A 25925-nucleotide genomic window follows, 5' to 3' on the forward strand; every position below is an offset into this window, starting at 1 on the left:
GTTGGTTGGTAGTTAACCATTGCATAGCCATTTTTAAAGCCTTGTTTCCTCGTTCCAAGTCTTGTAGGGACGAGATCTTTAGATATATTTGCGTGTCATCTGCATACATGTGATACGATATCCCTGCTTTTTGGAAAATTTCTGTAAGCGGCTCAACATAAAGGTTGAACAGATCTGGGGATAACGTAGACCCTTGAGGGACTCCGATTGAGATAGGACAGGGAGATGAAATTGACTGGTTGACCAGGAATCGTTGTGATCTGTTCTGTAGAAAAGAGATGAACCACTTCAGCACCATTCCTGATAGACCCATCCTATCCCGTAGCCTGGACAATAATGCTTCATGATTTACGGTGTCGAAGGCCGACGACAGATCGAGGAGAATCAATAGGCACGCTTTGTTTTGGTCGAGTGCCTGTATCGCATCGTCAACAATATGGAGGATCGCAGTTTCAGTGCTGTGGCCTGTTCTGAATCCTGATTGGCATTCATCAAGCAGTGAGAACTTGGTGATGTGTCGGCTTAGTTGGTTCTGTACGCATTTTTCAATTAGTTTGGCCAATAGTGGGATGTTGGTCACTGGGCGATAATTGTTTGGGTCTGATCTATCTGCTGTAGGTTTTTTGATTAGGGGGGCAACTTGACCTGTTTTTAGGCAGTCAGGGAGGATCCCTTGTGACAGTGAAGCATTTATAATTTCGGTCCATATCGGAATCAGAACGTGATTGATTTCTTTTACACATTTTGCGGGAAGGGGATCTTGATAGTGGTTGTTTGGTTTCATTTTAGAAAGCGTTTTGGCGATACTGAACTGGTCATACAATTCGAACGTGTCCCAACTTGCCTCATTTTTTGTTATGTTACTCTCCGTTGTCCCGGCGAAATCCAACGCAAGCATTGGTTCAGTGGGATTGTTTGCCACAGCGTCTTTGAGCTCAACTTCAAGCGATTTCGCCTTCTCAGTGAAAAATGTAGCAAATTCTCCGCAATTTAGGGGTGTTTTTGAGTCCTCATGGGCAGATTTGGCTAATTTGTTTGATTGTTGCTTTAGGATTTCAAAGAGTTTTCGTGGTCTGTTTTTAGCACTCTCCAGTTCTGACCGTATGAATTCCTGTTTTGATTTGATGATCATTTTATTATAATGGCCTCTGATTTCTCTGAGTGCTTTCAGCTCTGGGGATGATGGGTGTTGTCTCCATTTTCTTTCGGCCATTCTCAATTTACGTCTTTCTTCATTTAGTGATTCATTAAACCATGGATTTTTAGTCTTTTCCGAAAAGTTTTTCAGTTTTAATGGCATGGTGTTATTTACGATAGTTTCGACCGTTGTTAAATAGTGTTCGGTCAATTCGTTTACGTTCTGCAAGTTGTAATGAGTTTTTAGGTCTCTTTCACAGCTTTCCACTAAAAGCTCTACGTTTGCATCTCTTGTGTCTCTTGCCCATTTTTTGGTCCTGAGGGGTTGTCTTGTTGTGCCTTTTTCCATTATAGGTAACGTGAATATAATGGTCTGATGATCCGACCAATCACAAGGTGTTATAGATTGTATTGCTGCATCGTTGTTTCGCGCAATAATCCAGTCTAGTGTCGCTCCTTTCGAGTGTGTGGGTTGTGTGCATAGTTGAGTAAGGTTCAGTTCGGCGAGGAAATCCTTCAGCGATTTGACCAGTTTGTCGTTATGGTCCTCCCAATGTAGGTTGAAGTCGCCCAGAAATATATTCTTTGCGCCGTCATTAGAGTTAGTCGTTATGATCTCCATTAGCTCCTCTGTAAACTTTTCGCTGTCTCCTGGTGGATGGTAAAACGAGTGGAGGTTGAAACTTTGTTTGGTAGCTGTTCTGAAGTTGAGACCTAGGTATTCACTTGATTCTAGGGGTTCGGCTTGGGTTTGTTTGACCTCGATCTCGGATCTGTGAATGCAGGCTATGCCTCCTCCTGACTTTATAGGTCTATCGAGTCTCAAAATGTTGTACTGGGGAGGTACTAGGAGATCCAAGATAGGTGATGAGGATTCCGTCAGCCAAGTTTCAGTAAGAACTGCTACATCAATGTCCTTGTTGATGATGAGGTCAGCTATATCTGATGCATGTTTCGATGCCGACCGACAGTTGAGCAGAAGACATGTCAATGGTTTTTCTTTGTTGCTGAGGTTTACATTCATGCTCTCTGTGGCTGTTAGCTGTACCTGTTGAAGATTGTATGGATTAGCTGTTCGATCATTCTTTCTCGATGTTCTGTTTGAGTCGAGTGGTACTGTTTCGATTCTTTCTTCTCTCTCGTGTTCCGGTGTTTCATACGATCGGGTCAAGGCCAGAGTTTCCTCCTTTGATAAAGGTTTTGCCCTATTCGGTCTGTTGTCATTTTGATTCAAATGCCAGATCGTTTCGTTACTCTTTCTTTGTGAACGTTGTATCACGTTTTGGATGTGCGTGACCTTGGAGTGAATGCTCGTCATCATCTCCTCGATTTTGACCATTGCTTGTGAGGTATTTAAAGTGATTTGTGCCATCTTGTTTACAAATTTCTGGAGCATTTTAAAATCTTTCCTGTTCTGATGTGACTTCTTAGGGTGGGCAGATCTATTGTTCCGGGGTTTGTACTTTGCTCTTCTCTTTATTGGCTCGGTTCGTAGTTCTGTGTCCCTTTCATTTGAAGCCCATGTTTGATCATTCCTTCCGTTACTGCTGGGAGTGTCATCCTTGCTCGCTCCATTAAGTGTAGTCATGGGTGCGTTTGTGGGAGAATGACTGCATGGAGTTGTTGTTATGCACACGGGAGGTGTGGGGGGGCTGTTGGCTTCCACATCGTCTACTTCTTGGTTGTCATGGGATATTATTCTCGCGATCGATGTATGCTCTACCAGGGAGGCTTCTTGATTCCTAGGCGAGGACGACACTTCTCTTTGGGGCCGGTTCTGTTCATTGTTTGTTTGAATGAAAAAGCTCTCCGTTCTTACTGTTGTGATCTCTAACTTATGCCTTGCTATCTCAGGTCTATCTTCTCGTACCGAGCTTTGGGCACGGTGTCCCCTATATGTAATGACTCCACTGTTGCTATCATTAGCTGCAGGAGTGTCTCCTGGTGGGATCTGGTGTAGATGGAGTCTTGGGTCTTCTAGAGAGTCTTTCATTGATTGGAATATCTTGGCAAATTTCTCCAGTTCTCTGTTTGCTGCTTGTATCAGCACTATACCCGATTTATAGATGGTAATACTTAGTTCTGCTCTGCATCTATATGATGGTGAGGTCATCATTTTTATGCCATGAGGGATGTTTGTGGTCGTTTTTATGGCAAGTGTCCTTGCGAAGGTGTCTCGCCATTTTGTTGTTTTGTTCGTGTGGAATATGAGGTCATTCATTGAAGCGCCATTGGTTATATTGAAATATAGGTCTGTAAACAGTATGTCTTGGTTTTTTCTTAGGGTGTCGTGTTTAAACTTTTTAGCTGCATTCTTGGATAGGTTGGGTGGGTATTTTATAGTCTGCGCTATCGAGCCTACCGTCTCTCGGTGTCGCCCGCTCATACTAGCACTGTGTAACACGTCTTCAGGTGACTCTTTCCTCAGTTTGCTTCAAGGTAAAAGGTATCAAGTCTTCACGTGACTCTTACCTCTGCTTGTTTCATATAATAGTGCTGCCGATGATGCTTTAGTATTTTATATGATTTATCAGGCCAGGTGAGAGGTCCTAGCTGTGGGGCAGATGACCTCTGCTCCCATCCTGGCACCTGGCTCCAGGCCTGGTCAAGTTTCAACAGACCTTGGTGGGGTCTCCGGCACCATGACATGCAAGGTTTATGGATGAAGAGATTGGTGAGAATAGTTAAATCCGACAGGAACAGGAAGGACTGGCTGATGAACACAACCACAATAACAACAATGTTTGAGGTTGTCAGGGTCTCATGGCACCGATAGAGGGTTTATGAATGAAGAGATTTATGAGGATGATTAAATCCAGCAAATCCATCAAGCAATGGTGAATAACAATGATTCGAGTCAGCGTAAGTAGGGCCTTACAGGCAGAGGCAGGAAGCACCCGGAACTTACCGTGCCATCTTCTTGCCCGACTGAAGCACACTGACAGCAGCCACACTCACTGGGGACTATGCCCTAGATTGCCCTGGATTTCCCCTCCAGCAGGACAAGTTCACAATATGAGCAACCCCCCACCGTCACCCACCTGCCTGTAATCTAGACACTGGGCCTGCACCGGGGCTTGTTACTCACAGGCGCTGTGGAGAAATGCAGGGATAAGCAACCCCTCCTCCTTGCGGCTCAGCTCAGCTCGCCAGCACCGCCGGACTGTGCTCCTCAGCTCCACAACTCTTCAGCACCAGGCAACCAGCACCTGGCACTAGCCCGCAACTACCGCAGCATCCATGGCTGCCCTCTAACCTTCAGGAAATGGGCCCCAATCAGTGCAGGCAGACCAGAGACCAGGCCTTGAACTCACCAACCAGGTCATCAGGAACAGCCCAGACCCACAAACCAGCAACAGCAAGCAGAAACGCTCCTCCCAGGCAACGTCAGGCATAACTGATCAAATTAATATAAATCCTGTTGGTTCCAGCGAATGGCCTGATTGGCTGATTGACTGATGGTAGAGGTGGCTGCTGCGGGTTACTCGTTGGTCCGATTGCAAGTTATGCAAGATATCTGGTCAAGTCGGGAGCAGTATGTCCCCACAGACTGTACCCAAACCTAGTTGGGCCACCTCCGCGGGGCCGCCTGCAGCTCGTACTCCGCGGTCACCAATTATCGGCGTTCAAACTTGTTAGCTCTCCTGCTCTTACCCCCGAACCCGCACTCACACCACTGACAAGATTACAAGAATACTACTGCAGAGATGCAGTGTTGGGGGAGAGCGGGATTACAGCAGACCAAATTGAACACGGCTAGACCCGGGAAGCTTAATCGGACAAGAAGAGGGGGAAATGGATGGATGTTCTGAGCGGCCCCAGCTCAGCTCACTTACTCTCACAGGCTCCTCCCCTCACGCCACGTCTTCAAGTGGCAACATCTCTTCCGTATCCGATAGGCGCATCAACCCTGCTTAATATTATTTTGCCATTTCTGTCTGTTTCTTCTAAGAGGCTATGTTTTACAAAAGTTTCATATGTGTCTTCTTGTAGTGTATAATAGGACAGCAGTGTAAAAATGTCTATGATTGTGATAGATGGTTAGGAAGATTACGAACAAGATGGCCAGGCCCAGGAGAACCAGAAAAAGGAAGGCCATCACCATATGGTGTATAATCACAAGAACAAGAAGCAGGGCCTGGCACTTGAGGATGAGACCAAGGAGGACTAGGATATGGAAGATGAGGGGGATCAGGACCAGGAATGCCCGGGCCAGATATCAGGACAAGTACCAGAACAGCCAGAGCCAGGATGATCAAGGGAACTGGACATCTATTACCTGAAGGACCAAGACTATAATGACTAGGTTTAGCAGGACCCAATCATAGAGAACCAGGAGTACTGACCCAAGGCCAACAGGCTAAATATCCAGAGGACAACGATAACAAGGAGCAGGTCCAAGAGGACCAGAATGGTCCAATTTAGGATCACGAAGTCTAAAAGGCCAGGGGCGTACAGCACAAGTACACAAGTAGCCAGATAGACTAAAGGGACAAGTAGGACCAGGAGCTGGGTTCTCAGGAATCAAATGAACAAAGTTAGGACGATCAGAAGGGCCAGCTCAAGGGGACCAGGTTTGATGAAATCAGCAAGGATCTGGAGAAGGAGGCCTGGGATGACCAGGATAGTGAGGAGGACAATTACCAAGACAACTAGGAATACACAGACCAGGATAAAATGACCACGGGCAAGAGAATGAAGTTCAACAGGCACAAAATGAGGAGAAGCACATGAACTTTGTGGTCGTGAGGTCCAGGAATAGGAAGACCTGGGTAATGCACACCGAACCAGAATAAGTAAGTCTAGGAGAATAGGACATGGTGGAACAGGAGTAGAGACGCAGGCAACCACAGCCAAAAGGACAAGATCTAAGGGCCAGGATAAGTATCAACCACAGCCAAGGAGTCTAGGAAGATTAAGCCCACCAGGAGGATTGGGATCAGGGTGAGGAGGACCAATATTACAGAGTGACTAGGCCCAGGATGGCCAGGAGGAGGAACAGGATGAACAGAACAAAGAGGGTCAGTACTAAGAGGATGTGGTAGCCCAAAACCAGGATGACAAAGAGCAGAAAGACGTTGAGGACTAGATGACCAGATAGTTAAGGACCAGGAGGCCTAGGGGGTATCAGGAGCAGGTAGACCAGGGCTATTTGAATCAGGATCAGAGAGAGAAGTATTAGGTAGACTAGAAGGTTCAGGATATGTAGGACCAAAAACAGGGGTAGTAGGACCAGAGCACTAGAACAAGGGAGACCAGGACTTGGAGTACAAAGTGGAGTATGAGGACCAGTTTTTGGAATAGCAGGACCTGGGTAATGAGGATCAAGAAAACCAGGGCAACCAAATAAAGGAGGTTTAAAGGAACTGGTCCAGGACCAAGATGATCATCCCCAATAGGACCCCAAAAAAGAGTAGTGTCGGTGGACATAGTGACAGAGGGAGCAAGAGGATAGGGACAAGAGCCTAGAGAATCAAGATGACCCAAAGCCGGAGTACCAGGAGTGGCAGACCGAGGAGGATGAAGTCAAGAAGGTCCAGGTGTAGCATGAACCACAATACCATTGGGACTGGGGGGTCAGCAGGATGAGGACAGAGAGAACCAGGACCAGGAAGACTAAGACTGACCAAGAAAAGGAAAGGGCAGAACCGCTAAATGCCAGGAAAGTGACGCCTGGTAGACCAGGACCAGGAAGAAAAGGGGGGGGGGTAGAAAATTAAGGAAACCAAGCATAGGTAACCAAATCTAGGGGGAGTAGGGTCAGGAGAAGGACAAGAACAATTTAGAATAGGAGGACTTGGTACAAGACCAGAAGGAGAACCAGGAATAGGAGGTCTAGAAGGACCTGGAGAAGGCGACTTCTATGATTCTATGCTGCACATATTAGGCTATCTCTCTTTCAAGCTGTACTGAAAAATGCGTTTTATGATGTCAACTCCTAGCACTGATAATAACCATGGGATGAGATACTACACCAGGTATATTTGAATTGTGAGTGACAGCAGATGCTTTCTAGTGCTGGCACAGTGGGATGAGAGAAGTTTAGTGGGCTGAAGAACTGAAAACTTGTCAAAGGGGTCAAAAGATGGATGGGTGAAAACAGTTGTGGCCACTAAAAATGGTCTGTAGCTAGAAAAGGGAGTGGGGGGGCAAAAGGTTCTGGCAATCAGAAAAGGGAAACTCAGAACCAGAAGAAAACACTGATGAGCAGAGGGTAGGGTCACAGAAGTTGCAGTTAGAGGGGTTCAGATGACCTGCAGATGGATTCTAAGTAAAAAATTACTTTGCTTGTCATCTATGTTAGCAATGAGAATCGAAGCCAGCTGTGGTAGTTTCAACACAAAACTAGAGGTCTGAGAAGCACTAATGAAAGTTGAATGGTGGTGAAGGTGCATATTAAGAAGTGTTTGGAAGAACAGAAATGAAGCTCTGACTGACAAAACTGGTCGAGGATACTGCAAAACTCTAGGCTGTCAGAAGAATTTGAAATAGAATGGTAGTGTTTAAGGCTAAAGTACGGTAGGCTGCAAAGACTGCAAAGATCAGGCGTAATTGGGCTTGGGGCTAACCAGTAGGCTCTTGAGGCTGATAGAAAATGCAGAAAGTCAAATAAGGTATTCTCCAGACAATTGTGAGACTGTGAGATTCATAATTGAGGTTCTGTGATCATAGGGGGGCCCCACCGGCTATTCAGTAGCTTGGAAGCTTTACGACTGCAGGCACTAAATGGACGTATTCTTCTGTACAAACCAATGTCATATAAGCACAGAGCCAACATGACTCAATTGGTGTTGCCCCTCTGTCAATGTTACATAACTCCAATTACTTCAGAGTGGTCACTAGATGTGACAAAACTATCCTTACCCTTGGCAAGATATCCAAAGCAACAATGATAAACTGGCAAAACCAGTGATAGTACTTGGAAATCAATCTCCACATCATTACTGGAAAAGAGTCAAATCGAATATGTACTCTCTGCTCAGTTATGACAATTGGAAATGTTGAAATTTGGGAGTTAGAAGACCCTTTACCAGCCTGTGTCATGGTGCAAGGAGACCTAAAGGCTTATCTTTTACCCCCACAATGCAATCCAAATTCGCTCATTACCCCAATTCACAACAACTGGTACTGAAATGCCTTGAGAATACAGCACAGTCTCTTGGATAAGGAAATAAAGAAAACCAAATGAATTCAGAGGCAGTCCAGATAAGCATGGTCAAATAGTTATGAAAAGCCTATAAAATGGCCGTATGGGATAAAAAAGGCTCCGGAAGACGAGGATTGGATTGAGATTGTAGTAAATTGGGTTACTGGTCTAGAGGGTGTGAAACTCTACTTAATCAGCAACCACAATTCTAGTCAGGGCAAGCTCACAAGCAAACCCCATATTAACCTGTGCTTAACCCTCTGGTAGCTGGGCAAAAAGCAGTCAGGCTTAACTTGGTTGCAATGCGGGAGGTTTTAATGCAGCACTTAAAACAGTAATAAATGAAAAACACATCACAAGATAGATCCAACAACGATTTTGAAAATAGAGTTATATTTAATAAATACATTATTTGAGACCAAAACAACAAAAATCCAACCAGTAGAACTGGAGATTTGAAGCTTTAAAGTTTTAGGTAATAGTAGTGGTTAAAAGCACAAAGTACCAACTGTAGTTATCTGGTCATACCGTACCGGGACAAAGTCACAAGGTGAGACTGCCTGTGATGGAGTGCAGGCTGGATACAGGGACCAAGTTAAGCCTGCTAAACAAAGTACCTTTAATTATGGTCGCAGAGCAATGCGAGGTCCTGGGTTGATAATGCATTGTGCAGCGGCGGTTCTGAGAAGTTTGCGGGCTCCCAATGCGAGGTCCTGCCTCAAGGCGGTACCGTATTGCAGCGGATCCAGAAAGCTGCTGGGTCCTGCGTCAGGGATGCATCTCGCAGCAGTCATTCCAATGGATGGCTGCAAGAGGTCAGTTCTGCCCAAAAGACCACAGCTGGACTAGCAGAGCACCTTCAGGCCCCCTTACAAGGGTCCACGACGGGGGTGGCACCACTTAGGGGGCAAGACTCAAAGTAGACAGTCTAGATGCTGGATTCAAGGTGGTTGGAGCCTTTTTCGCCCCAGAACCTCTGATCAGGAGACGGCCAACCAGCTGTTTGAGTCATTCCGGTGCTCCTGGGTTCAGGATGCAGGTCCAGTCCTTTTCACTCAGGCAGCAGAGCAGAAGGCAGTTAGTCAGCAGATTAGGACGGCAGCAGAGTAGCAGTCCTGTCTGCAGCATGGAAACTTAGCAGTACTCATGAGTCATCCACTGGCCCAAAAGTGTACTGAAGAGTTGGGTCTGAAGGTCCAATATTTATACTTGGTGCAAGCTTTGAAATAGGAGAAGGTTCTGGAGGCATCTACACCCAGAGGTGTTTGAAATTTCTATCTAGGGGCACAAACGATTGTGTCAAACCCTTTGCGAGTGTGCTGGGAAAGAGCCCTTGTGATGTGTAAGTGTGGCAGGTGACTCATCAAGTCAGGGATGGCCCGTCCAGCCAACATATAGTCCCCTTTTGTTACACTGACTGGGAGCAATACACAACAACAACATTAAAGAGTTTTTCAATACTAGCACACTTAAAGGATAAAAGAACATTGCACCCTGCCCTTGTGCCTACCATGACGCTGACTTACTTGTATTAACAAACATTTGCAATGCAACAGGTCTCGCATTTACCGAGTTTGAGCTATTGGCATTGTAAATGAAAATGCCTTTTATTTATGCTGTATTTTTTAAAACATAAATAAAAGGCATTGTCATTCACAATGTCAATAGCTCAAACTCGTGTAATTCCTATATTTCGCTCCATCCTTCTGACTTCATTTTATCTTTATTGATTTGGGTTGAATTCCAGTGATGATAAAACAAGTCCTGGTGACCACCATCCCCACAAATTAATTAGTGACAATGCTTCACAAATAAAGAAATGTTAAAGGACAGTCGGTTTAAAACTAGAGACAGTCCCTTAGCAACTTTGATTCAATTTTCACTGCCATATGAGAATGTTATGATGAAAGTCGTACAATGCTGGTGCCATCCAGCATCCTGAAGGATGACTTGAGGCTTTGAAAGCAGGGTATCAACCCTCCAATGTAAGGAGGCCTGCATTCTGCATTTCTAGCTAGGTAATTTTAGCAGAAGCACATTGAACTGTCCCCAGCACCCATTCTGTTGAATTATCCTGCTACATTTTAAACCGTGGTAATGCTTAAAAAAAGAAAGAACAACAAAGGGACAATTAATTATCTCTAACAGGCTTCTGTAGCCACATGGGTCATGCACTGTCCCTAACAAAAGAAGTTATAAGCCATGCCCTGAGCTGATTACTTCCCCCGCTCCCATGCCCACTGTGCAGACCTTTGCAGTGTGCCTAGTAGGCACGTGCATTGGCCTCCAGCTGTGCACTATGTCCGCCAACGAAGGCCAACAATGGGCAAGCGTTGTGTAACCGTTACGCCTCGAATCTGATGACGTGTGCATACTATGCTTTGACTGGTAATGTAATATCAAGGTAAACAACCATTACAACGCAACTTTTACCACACAGTGCCTTTACAACGCAACTTTTACAACGCAAACCATTACAACGCATTGCGCTGGGGGGCGCTCTAGGATAGGGAATAGGTTTAATGTACTATCCAACACCTTCCCTACTATCCACGGGGACTGGAGTTGGAATAGTAAATTAAACAATTCACTATCCAGCGCCTAAAAGCACTATGCGTTGTAAAAGTATGCGTTGTAAAACTTGCGATGTAAAGGTAGGCGTTGTAAAAGTATGTGTTGTAACGTCATACATCCTAATACTTCATTTGTGGGGAAAAAGAAAACATAGAATAGCATGTCTAACATAAAATACAGCGGAAATCTAAAGATCATTTTGAGAGTTAAACAAATAAACTAGTGGACAAATAATTGGATATTACAATGGAGTTCTCAAACAAAAAATAGCAAGGTAATAGCTTTGCCATTATCGAATATGGCTTACCATTCAATTCCCTATATATAAAACACCGCAAGAAAAAAAAAGAATAACCCAAGAAACACTGGACTTTGTAACCACAGATACAACAATTAGCTGCTCCAGGGCCCACAAAGCCTGCTCTGGGGTAATAATTAATGTGGGACAGCAATAGGTCATCAGCTAAATCAGCAGTGTGCACAAAAGTGCACCACCACCATGCTATAGCCAATCTCAGTTTTACAGCATGCCAACATGGCCCAGATACTGTTTCTGAGTCACCATGCTAGCAGGCTGGTGGAGCAGGTTGAAACCAAGGCAGCATAGAAATGAGTAGTTGTCACATGTGAAGGAGTGGGACATAAACGGCAAGGCTACTGAGCGCGATCAGAATAAACAAAAATTAAAAAAGCAAAACCACTCGGTCTGGCATTGGCAAGCAATCATTTTTTAAAACATTTATTTAGGAAACACATACAACATGACCAAAATGGTGAATGAAGCTTACAAAATGAAAGGAGTGGCCCAGCTGTCCAGACACAGCGGCCTTGGCACGGTACTGCACTTCTTTTAAAGTGGCTTTTAGCAGGTGATCAGGTGAAATGACGTCACTCACAGTGAAAGAGCGCCAGTGGATATACTGGGCTAACCTATTGGTCCATGCTGTATGCTGTGGACGGTGGATGCAAAGTGTAATTAACAGCAGAGGAGGCCAAACAATTAACAGGACGATGGTCAATGAGCTTGCGGCCTCCGACAGGACTCAGACTAAAATCCCTCCCTCACAGACTTTATGCAACTCTCTTAACGAGTTTTTTGTAGAAAAAGTGGCCATCATTAAGGCAAACATTCCCCCCCCCTTCACCTTCTTTTTGCGAGGGCTCTATTCCCATCAATAGCCAGTCCCTGGCTTATATTCCCCCCCTGACTCTGGATTCACTTCCCCCTCTTCTCAGACGGGTGAAATCTGGTTCCCCCGCTGATGTTTGCCCAGCTTACATATTAAGCCAGATCTTTCTAGACTGCCCCTCCCCTGCCCTTACCCTGCTAAATAAATCATTTGAACAGGGCACTGTTCCGCCTTCTTTCAAGGCCGCTACAATCATCCCGATATTGAAGAAACCTGGGGCGGACCCTGGCGTCCCGGCTAATTACCGTCCAATCTCCCTCCTCCCCTTCCTGGGGAAGATTGCCGAGTCCCACCTTACGCAGGTCTTAAGCTCCTTTATCGAGGATAGCAATTATCTTGCTCCCTGCCAAGCGGGCTTTCGCCCCCGTCATTCCACAGAGAAGGTGGTCATTTCAGTTCTGGACCGACTCAGGGAGGGATTGGACTCCAACGTACCTCAGGCCCTCGTTTTATTAGATCTGTCCGCCGCCTTTGACACGGTGGATCACTCCATCCTCTTACGCCGTGTCAGGTTGGCGGGCATCGAGGGCCCTCCTTTGGTTTGGTTGGAGTCCTTCCTGTCTGATCGCTCCCAGGCTGTCCATCTGGCAGAATTTGCTGCCCCTTCTCGTGAAATCACGTGCGGGGTCCCTCAGGGATCTTCCCTTTCCCCTTTACTTTTTAATTTATATATTTTCCCCCTTATTTTTGCTTTACAGCATATGGAGGTCGCGGTGTACAATTACGCCGACGACCTCCAACTTATTTTTGATTTATCCCCGACCTCGCCAGGTCAAACCAGCTTCCAGTCCGTGATGCTATTTATCCGTGATTGGATGAATACAAACCATCTCAAATTAAATCCGGACAAAACGGAGGTGGTTTTGACGGGTGGGGTAACAAATCCATGGTCACCTCTTTTCTGGCCCCCATCTTTAGGCACCCCTCCCATTCCTTCCCCTTCAGTTAAAACGCTGGGCATTACTCTTAATCACCAACTCACTCTACACTCACATATCAGTTCAGTTGTTTCCTCCTGTTTTTTCTCCCTGCGGACTATTAGGAAAATTTCCCGTTTTTTTTCTGTTTCAGCGCTCAAACTGATCGTCATGGCCATGGTACTGTCAAAAATTGACTACGGGAACATCGTTTTCAATGGTGCACCCGCATACGCCCTTCACCGTCTTCAGCTGGTCCAGAACCAGGCAGCCCGCCTGGTCTATGGCCTGGCTAAGTCACACCACTCCACCCCCCTTTTAAAAGACCTTCACTGGCTCCCTATTAAGCAACGGGCACTGTTTAAACTAGGATGCCTCACATTTCAAGCCCGAGCGGGCACAGCCCCGGCATTTATCAACTCTGCCGTTACAAACTATTGCCCGCCGAGAGCCCTTCGTTCTTCTTCTTTGGGCTTGCTAGTAGTACCTCGCTTTAAGAAGAAAAGAGTTGGTGGTCAGAAATTCTCAGTTCTGGCCCCCACCTTTTGGAACGCCCTTCCCCCTTCAATAAGACTCCTATCATCCTACATGGAATACCGTAGGGCCTTAAAAACCCTCTTGTTCCAGCAAGCGTTAACTGGTTAGCTGTGTCCCCCGTTTGCTTGTTTTTACCACTGTAGCTCCCAGCGCCAAGAAACTGTTTTAGTATATGAGCGCTTTATAAATGTTTTTAAATTCAAAATTCAAACTCAAAGTCTCTCTCTAAATGTAAGCACTTTTTATTGTGCAAAACATGAAACTGATTAAACAGTTAAGGCCTAAAATGATTGCAGGGCGTCTAGCATATGTATTTACTATTTGGTAGAGGAAGCAGTGGACCTTCATGTCTTTTCCCCATTATCGTTGCAGCATGAATTTAACACACACCTTCTGCAGCACTATTAATAGTGAATAAAGTACCAGTATGTTTCTCCTTGACTAAGGTAAACCTGCACAGCTGGTTGAATCAGGCACACAAGGAGCTCTGCAACATGAGCATTAAAACACTGAGCTCTTTGATAAAATAAAGAATATGCAATCTATACATGCGCACTATGGGCACATTAACCCTCTCAGTTATTTTCGGAGTCAACCTCTTGACCAGAGAATGTACACTCATCTCTGCAGCCAACGCATTAACCACCAGCGTTATCTTACCAGCATTTTACCCTGAAATGTGACTGATACACAAAGCCCTATCCACCTTGCAATTTAATCCAAAGCCATTTTCAAATTCAGCCAATTTGTGAGAGATTATGTAATTCAGACCATTGCTGCCAATATCCTGGAGGTCGGGTTTGTAAAATAGGCAGAGTGTCATTCACTCGGCTCTTTAGCGCTGCCTTTGATGGCCCCAGCCCTTACTGCTCCACCAGTGCGCCCATAGTACTAAAAATAATTAAAAAATACATTAAAGCTGGCGCTGTGCTTAAAGTAAAAGCAGCGTCCATCAGTATGAAAATAATAAAAAAAAATACATGTGGCGCCTGTCTACATAAAAGTGATTTTAAAAACACGAAAGCGGGCGCCGTGCTTGTGCTGCGCTTTCACATAAACTTGCTTTTAAAAAACCCTTTCAGAAGAAATTTTTGGCGTCCTCTGCTGTTAATTACAAGAAAACGTTTTCCACAAGCACCGGTAACATTGCCCATTGTACCCAATGTCATATTTTTTGTAGACATGAGGAGATTAATCAGCAGCTCTGTTAAAGACATTGAAGTAATGTCCTGAGCTGCCAAGTAATCTCCCGTGTGCACCAAAAATATTAAACTGAAATGTGTCATGTAGCTGGTGCTTTTGCAAAGCACTACGGAATGAAACAACAAGCCCGAGTGCGATCTGCTGTGAATGCGTGGCTTGAGACGAACAAAGAGCAACTCCAGCAGCGATCCCCAGAGCCAGAGGACGGGACTCAGCAGTCAGGGCTGCAGACTTTGGAGCTGGGGATTCGGCAGTCGGTTCAGCATCCTGTGAATGATCCTGGAAATGTTCTTTGCCCTAAAATGCACTAAAACCGATATTGAAGGGGTGGGAGCCAGGCAAGGAATTAGAGCATTTCCTGTAAGCAGCCATTCATAAGAAACAAGCATTTGTAATGCAATAGGTCTCGCATTAGGAAAGTTTGACATTTTTTTTATTTATGTGTTGGTTTTGAAAATAGCGACATTAATAGCTTTGTCATTTACAATGCCAATAGTTTTAACTTTCGCAAATGTGACACCTATAGCATTTGTAATGCAATATGTGTTGTATTTACATGATTTAGATGTATTGATATTACAAATAACAATGGCTTTTAATTTTTTTAAAAAAATGAATACTTAAATAAAAGTTATTGTAATTTATAATGGCAATAGCTGAAACTTTTGTAAATAACTTTTGTGAAGATTATGTTCAGTGTATTTTATTGTGAAGAAAATCCAAGAACAGAAGTGAAATATTAACATCTTTTTGTGACATTTGTAATAAAGCTTGAAACATTGAGAGAACATATTTGAACCAGTTGTTGTTGAATGGTTGCACAGATTGATGCTGTGATGGCGCTGAGTGATGTGATGGCGACGAGTGATGCTGTGGCGTTCAGTGATGCTGTGGTAGCGCATAGTGATGTTGTGGTGCCCCTGAGTGATGCTGTGGTGGTGCTGAGTGATGCTGTGGTGATGCAATAGATAGAGTGAGTGTGATAGATAGATAGAGTGAGTGTGATAGATAGATAGAGTGAGGGCGATAGATAGAGGGAGGGCGATAGATAGATAGATAGATTGAGGGCGATAGATAGATAGAGTGAGGGCGATAGACAGATAGATAGAGAGATAGAGTGAGGGTGATAGATAGATAGATAGATAGATAGATAGATAGATAGATAGATAGATAGATAGATAGATAGATAGATAGATAGATAGATAGATAGATAGATAGATAGATAGATAGATCGTGTAATTATGTGGCGTGTAATTATGTGGCACTGACTGGTATTTGGAGTGTATGTTGCATTGAGTAGAGTGTAATTGTGTGGTGTGTAATTATCTGGCACTGAGTGGTATTGTTTGGAGTGCATGTTGCATTGAGTGCAGTGTAATTATGTAGCATATAAAACCCGAGTTCAGCAGTATCTACAATTTGTGACTGAACATAAGGACGAGCATTAATTATGGCTTCTTGGTAAAAAAAAAAATGCAATCATTTAGAAGATTAACTTGCCTCCAAGACTGATGAGCGGAGAGCCCATCCAGGGACCCGGCAAGTTGCCGGGCTATGCAAGGTTTCATCCTTGTAGCCTGAGAAATTGAGAACCATCTAGTTTGGTCATACCACCTAAAAAAACAGCTCCTGCAAATTAATAAGTTTGTGATGTGGGTCATATAAATACTAATATTATTATCTGTGACACTGCCTGAGACATCAATGGCATTTCTGTTTTACAGCAATAGTATAATTGGCCAACATGTTATTAAAACGACATAACGTGCACTTCCTTGACAGGAAAAAATGACGAGTTTCTCCCGTTACAATCGCATATTACAATCTTTGCATTTCCCCATAACGTCTGACAATTATGCTTGTTTACTACATAGTAAGTTCCTCTAAAGAAAAATAGTGAATCATAATTTATTTTAAATTGAGACTCGTGCCGTGAAACACAAAAGAATGGATTTAATTAAAACGGTGGACAAAGCAGATGATGCCTCCTTTAAGAAAACAGAACTTCAAATATATGGTCCAGTGGGAAGTAAATCGCCGTTCGCACTATAACCCCTGTAAGTCATTGTGATTCGAGCCTACACCCATAAGGCATTAGACAACCAAGCAGCATTACAGGAGCAACTGAATCACTGGCCCACAGCCCTGGACAAACCAGGCAACGATGACAGGGCCCCCATATATATGGATGAACTATATTTAATACAGCACTTAAAAAATGGCACCTAATATTGAGATATTTTGCTGAAACGTTCCATTTCCTTTTTTCTACAGAGGCATGGTATACACATATCTATGGTGTGCAAGAGCTAGTGAGTGTCAGTAATGTAATCCATACATTTATGTACACACACACACTGTGTAAGGCTGCCAACACGCACGCACACGAGGGAGTTGATTTGTGGGAATATGCGTTCTTTGCAGTGCTCCTAAGTGGCAAACTGTGATCTAGCACGCACTACATAGACCACAATTTAGTTTTTGTTAACTGTAGTAAAAAAAACTTTCCATGGAAGTTACGGTTTCAACGTGTGTACACTGACTACAATACCAAATAGACAAGCAGGGGGGAGGGAGTGCACAGAACAGAAGAGAAGCTCACGGAATGCCTCCGATTCCAACTAATACTTTCAAATAAAATATAAACTCAAAAGTGGCATTCAACTTCAATATTTTAAATGCTGTGCAACACCAAACTCAAAAGCGGCATTCAACTTCAATATTTTTAAAAGCTGTGCAACACCAAACCATGCAGGACCAAAATAAAACAAGTAGGAGAGGTGGGGTGCACGGAATAACTAACAAATGAAAGGAACAGCTGCCATTGTGATGGAGCCTGGTGGAGAAGTGTGGCTCACTGGTTAGAAGCGGCAGACCCTGAAGCAGAGATCGGCCCGGGACCAGGGTTCAATTCCCGACGCGGTAGGGGCTTGGGTCAATGTCCGCTGCCTCTATAATTCTCGCCGAGGTGCCTACGCTAACCATGGGTCCCACTCTGCAACTCTGGGCAATAGCTTGCTTAATCACCATAACGGCCCCAGCAGCGCCGGCGATGCCTGGCTTCACCTTGGAGGTGCCCAGGTGGGACCATCTCACAGGGAAAGCCAGGACGGGTTCCCCAGCGGTATACAGCGCCAGGACACTCCGAGATGGAGTAACAGTGCGCTTTACAAGTATACTTACCATTAATCCAACTTAGGTTTGCTGCGCAAGTTATATAAATAAACAAGGTTAATGCAGTGCCATGAATCATGGTCCGTTTCAAACTCGATTCCAACGAAACCAAGTGGCAAACTGCAACTATATATGACGTGCGGTGATTAACCTGGCTGACTGCACAGATGTCTTGAAGCACACAGGCAAAACAGCGCAAGCTCTCGGCATTGCTGTTCCGGGGGGTTTGTGATTGGGTGGGGGAGCAGCAGCCTTTGATGTGGTGTGCGAGGCGGATAGGGGTGGGAGGCGGGGGAGCGAGCGAGTGGGAGGGAACCATCTACAGAGGCATGGTATACACATATCTATGGTGTGCAAGAGCTAGTGAGTGTCAGTAATGTAATCCATACATTTATGTACACACACACACACTGTGTAAGGCTGCTAACACGCACGCACACAAGGGAGTTGATTTGTAGGAATATGTGTTCTTTGTGGTGCTCCTAAGTGGCAAACTGTGATCTAGCAAGCACTACATAGACCACAATTTAGTTTTTGTTAACTGTAGTAAAAAAAACTTTCAATGGAAGTTATGGTTTCAACGTGTGTAGACTGACTACAATACCAAATAAACAAGCAGGGGGGAGGGAGTGCACAGAACAGAAGAGAAGCCCAAAGAATGCCTCCGATTATAACTAATACCTTCAAATAAAATATAAACTCAAATGTGGCATTCAACTTTAATATTTTAAAGGCTGTGCAACACCAAACCATGCAGGACCAAAATAAAACAAGTGGGAGAGGTGGGGTGCACGGAATAACTAACAAACTAAAGGAACGGCTGCCATTAATCCCACTGAGGTTTGCTGCACAAGTTATATAATTAAACAAGGTTAATGCAGCGCCATGAATCATGGTCCGTTTCAAACTCGATTCCAATGAAACCAAGTGGCAAACTGCAACTATATATGACTTGCGGTGATTAACATGGCTGACTGCACAGATGTCTCAAAGCACACAAGCAAAACAGCGCAAGCTCTCAGTATTGCTGTGAGGGGGGTTGGTGGGTGGGCGGGGGAGCAGCATCCTTTGATGTGGTGTGCGAGGTGGATGGGGGTGGGAGGCGGGGAAGCAGGGGAGCGAGCGAGTGGGAGGGAACCATCTACAGAGGCATGGTACACACATATCTACGGTGTGCGAGAGCTAGTGAGTGTCAGTAATGTAATCCATACATTTATGTACACACACACACACACACTGTGTAAGGCTGCCAACAGGCACGCACACGAGGGAGTTGATTTGTAGGAATATGTGTTCTTTGCGGTGCTCCTAAGTGGCAAACTGTGATCTAGCAAGCACTACATAGACCACTATTTAGTTTTCGGTAACTGTAGAAAACGAGGTTTACAAAATACTTCACCAAATCGACACTGCTTGCGTAATAAGGTGGGCTACAGTCCTTCGACCTTACGGTTGTTATAGATAGCAGCATTCATATTTTGCGACATTAAAGGTGTATGTGAAGTAGTCGACTTTGATTTTACAGTTAATATGCCTAGTGTTGGTTAAGTGTTTCACTAGTTAATGGAGCTGCTCGAAAAGCAACGCTCACCAGGCGGTCTTGAGTGATCCCCTTTCTCTGTGCAAAAAACCTGGCTGTAGGACCCGGTCTCCATGGATTTCACAGCTGTTCTGAACAAGGAACATTAATCGTTGTTGCCTATGCTGCTTCTGTGTGTGGGGAACGAGCCTACGTAACTACCAATCTTGCAGGTCCTATTGCTTAATTTGCGCAGGTGGGGCCAACCGCACGCATATTTGGGGAACGTGACTTATTTTTTTATTATTAGCATTGTTTAAACTAGCGCAAGAGAAAGTAAAGAGAGAAAGACGGGAAAGCAGTAACAAGGGGTAAAGGCAGGATTGAAAAAAAAGAACCTTCACGAGCAAGATAAAGAGACACAAACTATAAAACGCATGAGATGGAGAGAACACTAGACACACTTCGTAAACAGCATTGCATGTGTCAGACTCCTAAACATAAAGTTGGCCCTCTGCATTTATCTATGGTTTACAAAGCGTGTGTGTGTGAGCTAGCAAACCTGTGTGCTGCGGTGTGGTGATCTAATGGCCAGAATTGTGGATCTTGGAACTGAGGAGCCAGGTTCCGGACCCAGCGTCGGATCAGCATCTGGCGATTCTGGGTAAATCAATTAATCTGCTCGTTTCTTGGGACCAAACAAATACCAAAGGCTGTTCTACCTACGGTCCGCTAAAAACAAGGGTTTTAACAGAAAGTGCACTTACAGATAAAGCAAGTACTAAAAGCGGCAAAGCAACACGCACAAACATCTGGATCTCACTTGTCAGTATACACAGAGCTCAGGGAGAAGTATCAACAAGCATTGGCCATGACCTGGCCAGGAGTTGTGTCGGGGGGGGAAATTTAACAAGCGAAGAATAACAATCGTGCGATAAGCATGTTGAGTTCCATGCCATGAAATCATCCAAGTGCCGATTGGTTAGCGTGTGTAGATATTTACGGAAGTGGTGATCTGGGTCATTAAAGTAAAGGCTGCTGTGGACCAGCTATCATTGAGTGGCCGCCGATATTTTCACAAGTTTAAAAAATAAAAGTACACTGGGAGGGGGAAGGATGTTGAAAAAGACACGGCCTGGCGGCTGTCAAAGTGAAAGTACAGCCGTGGGCAGCAACAGCAGGGGTGAATAATTAGGGGGGAGGAGAATTGCCTGAGGCCGAGTGCATGCTGGGGGAAGCTTCAAATGCCTGTGGGAGGGAGGCTGATGGCTTTGATGTGGACGCGCGTTCCGCCCCAGTGCACCACACAAACTGTCCGAAATCCGCATGGTTTCAGACCTTGGTTTGCCCTCTATATCTCTCGCCAGCAATGCGCAAGCGCATTGGCAGGCGAGACCTAAAAAACCTTCACTTTCGAATTCGAATGCGAAGTGAGCAGATGAAGAAAAAAACAAAAATCAAGCAAAATTTTACCTTAGATAGAAGCCCAAATCAAACTATCCTACCAAAAAAAGCCCAACAGACATCGAACACCTAAGAATGCAAAACATTAAATAAACCCAAATAAAATACAAGCAGAATAGCTGGAAGCACTGCATGGGAGGCATCAGTAAAGTATCTGTGGCATAAAGAGGGGATGGGAGTATGAAAGCTACATTTGAGTATAAGCAGGTAGGAAGCTGCAGTTGAACTTATGTAAACACTTAACAGGGCAGGAAATCAAGAAAGAAAAGAGTCCCCCAGAGAACAGATAAAGAACCATAGTGGAATGAGACAGTACTTAGTCCCTGCTGCATGGGAGGAACTGAAGAGAAAAAGGAGGGATAAAGAGGCAAGACTGACCACTAGCAAGCAAGAATTATTGAAGGACACTGACATAGACAAATGAAAAGACAGGGGATGGCTTTAACTCAACATAAGAAATTATAATAGGTCTCGAATGCTCGACCAAAAAAGGAAGGTTTTGGCCTAGCAGAGGTTTATTTTTCCAGGGCGAAACGGTAGATTTAAACTGCACACACAGCCTGCAATGGCATGCCTGAGATATGCTTAAATGGCTATTTAAGTAGGTGATACAAGCAGTGTCTCAGACCCACTAGTAGCATTCAATTTACAGATCCTGGGTACGTGCAGTACCACTTTACTAGGGGCTTATAAGTAAATAAAAGATGTCAACTGGGTGTAAGCCAATGTTACCATGTGTTAGGCAGTGAGCGCATGCACTTTAGCACTGGCCAGCAGTGGTAAAGTACACAGATTCCCAAGGCCAACAAAAACGAGGTCAGCAAAAATGGAGGAGTAAAGCAAAACATCAGGGGGAAGACCACCCTAGTCTAACAGGTTTAACAGAGTCATACATGTGTGTAACAGCAAAAATAAAGAGGTTGCTTTGGTCGTACATCAATCGGTTGGAAAGAAGTGCCCGCACGGAAATAATCAAAATTGCCACTCACAGGTCGTGGTTGTAACATATAAGTATATTCACACAGAGGGGGTAAAAGTTCTTCGGTAGAAGGTAGGTAAACCCAAAGTGTGGTCTACAAAGAGGGAAGCTCAGAAGTAAAGATGGACAGTGATTGATTAAAATCCCAACTGGACTACAAAGACTTTGTTTAGACACGAACAAAGATGGGTACACAGGTTAAAATGTGACACGCAAGGACTCAACGATGAGATACCTTGGGTGGAAATATGCAGCTGATATCTGTGACCATTATTACTAAGAGAGTCTACACATACAGCCATGTGCTATCTCTATCCAGCTTTCTCGTTCGCTAAGCACATACAGCTACTCTCGCATAGCCATTACTACTAAGAGAGTCGACACATACAGCTATGTGCTTTCCCATCCATACAGCTGAAGAAGCTACTTTCCCAAAGCCGAGCTGTAGATCTAAAATCTTAATGAAACTAGCTTTCACTGAGTCTTTTTTCAATACATACACAACCCAGCAAGATGGCTGCCGTATCTCCCTGTGAAATTTCAGATGTTTAGGGCAGTTCTAGGGCTATCTTGCACTTCCTCACAGGTTTCAGACGGGTATCGGCTCATACACTACTAAAATAAACCCTTTGACTAGCATGGCTCGCTATAGTGAAAGATATTCCACTTGCATAGCTATTAGCAGGGTAATCGACACTTCATACAAGGACATGTATAATACGACGACCCATCCCAATATGGCCGCCATGGTAACCTCCATCCTGACGTCATCGATGGCAGGATGCGCGGGTCTAGTGCTCGACCCGGATGTTCAGGGTCACGGAGCACAGGAGACACAAGATAAGAACAGACGGGACCCAGGGCAGCCGGCATTCGGATACGCCGCTGCAGAGGGGTAGGCGCAAATTGCATCAGGGAGGCAGACAACAGTGAATACAGAGATGGGGCTTACCGGCCCCCCGACAGCCTCTCCGGGTCACGGGATGCAGCCTGGTACACGGAGAGTAACATAGCGAGCTGACACTGTCAATTGTTGCTCTCACGAATCCTTCCTTTACATTTTTACAGTACTGCTTTCCAACCCTGTTTGCGGTCATCGACGTAGCCCAGTCCTCCACTAACTGGGGTAGGCTCCTCCATTTGTCAAGAGTCCGCTCTGATTTTCACTTCTGTTTATTTGAATCCTATGTGTCTGCTCACGTTCAACACTATCGGCACTAGATCTGACACAAATGGGGGATTCGGGCACATTAGAACAAAACTAGAGGTTTGGGGTTGAATGATCATGGAGCATGTATCGGCAGAGTTTCACGCCCCTTGCCACATGCACCCGCCAACACGCGCTGCTTTTGTGTTAATTGCTCAGCACGCTACCATTTTTATGAGACACCCCTGCCTTCCTGATCTTAAAAACCGCTTCACTACACAGTGCCCCCAGCATATTCAGATCAAGGGGCAACACTTACTGGTGGTTTGCGGGCCACAGCGTTAGAAAGATCTGATCCATAACAACTGAGCTTTAGATGGTACTGTCTGTCAAGATCATCATCTAGAGAAGCAGAGTGCCACGTACAGAGGCACTCACCACATATATCATGCATGCCTCAAGGTGTTGGGGAGGTGACCCCACCACCCTAGAGATTTGGTGTGATGATTATACCGGATTTCACTATGACAATGACGCCCTTGAAAGAGAATGTTCATGTTTATGTTTATTATTGATTTACAAGTTTGCTCTTTGTTTGTGAAATTTTTTGTCTTTACAGGTTGGGGTTAAGTACCACGAATGGAAGTACCAGTGAGCGCATAAATGTGACACACCTTAATGAACAAGGTACCACAGGTTCACGGGCAATAGGCCTGGCACCTGTTAGTACTTACACTATTTTTCCAATTTATTTATTGGTCCTGAAGAAGCGCCACCAGATCCTGTATGGACCATAAGATGCGCAAAACATGTTGACCTTCTTTCACTAGAGCACTTACCCTGAGAGCAGCGGCTAGTCACACAACCGCTCCCTTTATTATTATTTTTTGGTTAGGAAAGTGACGCTCCAGGATCCACCCCTTTTAACTGGCCACCTAGACCCTTGATTAAAATTGTTTTCTGGGTACTAAGTGGTAATTTTAATACCCCACAGTCACTATTTTCTAGGCCCCCTGACCCACATGCACAACTGCGGCATCTCCAACAAAAGAACTCCGCTAAAGAGCCTCCTCGTGGCGCCCATGAGGAACTGCAGCGCCACCCACACGAGGAGCAACGCCCAATGATGCAAATAGGACACTCGTAAGGGTTTCTGAGGGCACTAGGTATCCAAGGAGAAACCTCTACACCACACCTTTGACATCCCCAATCTACCTCAGGTCCAACTTTAGAGCAAACTTTACTTCTGAGCTTCCCTCTTTGTAGACCACACTTTGGGTTTACCTACCTTCTACTGAGGAACTTTTACCCCCTCTGTGTGAATATATTCACCTTTGGGAGCAAGGGTACTGGACCTCATTTCTTTTTCTTATCCTATTTTAGCTCCCAGTCCCTCTCTCCATGTGTGTATATGTAACATATAAGTGCCTTATACCAGAGCTGAGGAGCTCAATTCGCCCTGCCTACAGACCACCACCATTATTCTTACTTGACCTACCATGTCAAAGAAATAGAGGAGACAATAAGCAAAAGCACAGGACATAGGGCACCTGGTCTAAATGGGCTCCCATATTAAAGCTTAATAAACAGGACCCAAAGAAAGAATTATTGTATTACTTGTTCAACTACATCCTGGGGTTCTGGCGCAGGTCAATATTCCATACAATTTATAAAAAAGGCCCTTACTGAAATCCGTACAGCTATCAGCAGATTGCCTGCAGGACGCAGATTCTAAATATTTTGCAAGCCTATTACTAAAAGACATAGAGGAATAGTCTACCAATGATAAACTAATATCATTCATCCAAACTGGGTTTAAAGTCATGTCAAGCACAACAGACAATCTGGTAGCCCACTTGATGATTATTGGAAAATCTATTCATAAAGAACAACTGCTGTAAACCCTTATCAGAGATTTCACAAAGGCCTTTCACCATCTCAACAGGGACCGTCTCTGCCAAAAACTAGTTCTTGGAACATCCTGCCCAATCTATTAAGTGCCATCCAAATTTTATACACCATACATTGACAAAACTCAAACTAGGGTCAAATCCGGCACTTTCTCTAAAGGGGCCTAAGGAGAAGCAATGGCAGCTCCTCCGCTAAGGCTGTGGTGCTTCTCCCCACTGCTTTTAAGCAGTGTAAATGAGGGAAACATAAAATGATAATACCAAAGTTATTATCATTTTATGTTTCTGTGCTCTTTTACGGCCGGGTGGGGAGGCGGGTCTGCTGTGCTCCCAGAGCAGGGAAGGAGAGGAGTGGTTTGCCCACTCCGAGGGCACAATGACTGTTTGGCAGGCCCTAGGGGCTGGTCAAACAGTCATGCACACTTCACATGTTTTCCATGCCGGGTGCAATACAGCCTGCATGGAGAAAATGCCCAAGCTCCCAGTCCCCGTCTGAGCGTCAACCAACGACGCACAGACCAATCACAAAGCTGCATTGTAGAGTTGCGAATGGTCATCGGAGCCTTGGTGCTTCCTGGTCCCGGGATGATAAGGTAAGTTATTTTTGTATTCATGTTTTTTAAATCCCCCATCGCCCCTGCCCCCTCCCACCACCCCTGATCGGTGCTGGTCACCACTGTACTCAGTTAGATTCAGCAAATTTTCACCCTCCGAGCAAAAAGCTAATTTCAGTATAATGACGATGTTGTTCTTCTATGTTTAAGAGGGTTAGGTTTATAGAGGCTATTAAACACCTTGAACACATACTGCAATGGAAGCGAGATGGCTGTTAACTTTGACAATACAAATGGAGTGCTCTTTGGCTAAAAGTTTAAAAAAGGCAATTGGCCCTTAAGGGAAATCTCAAGAAATAACAACTAAAAATATTTGGGAGTATGCCTGCAATAACAGGCTGCCCACCATTTACACCTTACTACTTTAAAACCAAAGTTTGCATCTGTAATAGCTGCCTTTCTGTAGGAGTGGG

The 25925-nt window shown here is 44.7% G+C and overlaps 1 protein-coding gene across 1 annotated transcript in view; it reads right to left on the reverse strand.

Annotated features, from left to right (window-relative positions):
• LOC144799547 (hydroperoxide isomerase ALOXE3-like) overlaps positions 1-25925 on the reverse strand; it is a 220495-nt gene that overhangs the window by 115430 nt on the left and 79140 nt on the right. The window lies entirely within an intron of this gene.

This window comes from Lissotriton helveticus, chromosome 12, assembly GCF_964261635.1.
Source record: "Lissotriton helveticus chromosome 12, aLisHel1.1, whole genome shotgun sequence".
NCBI lineage: Eukaryota > Metazoa > Chordata > Amphibia > Caudata > Salamandridae > Lissotriton > Lissotriton helveticus.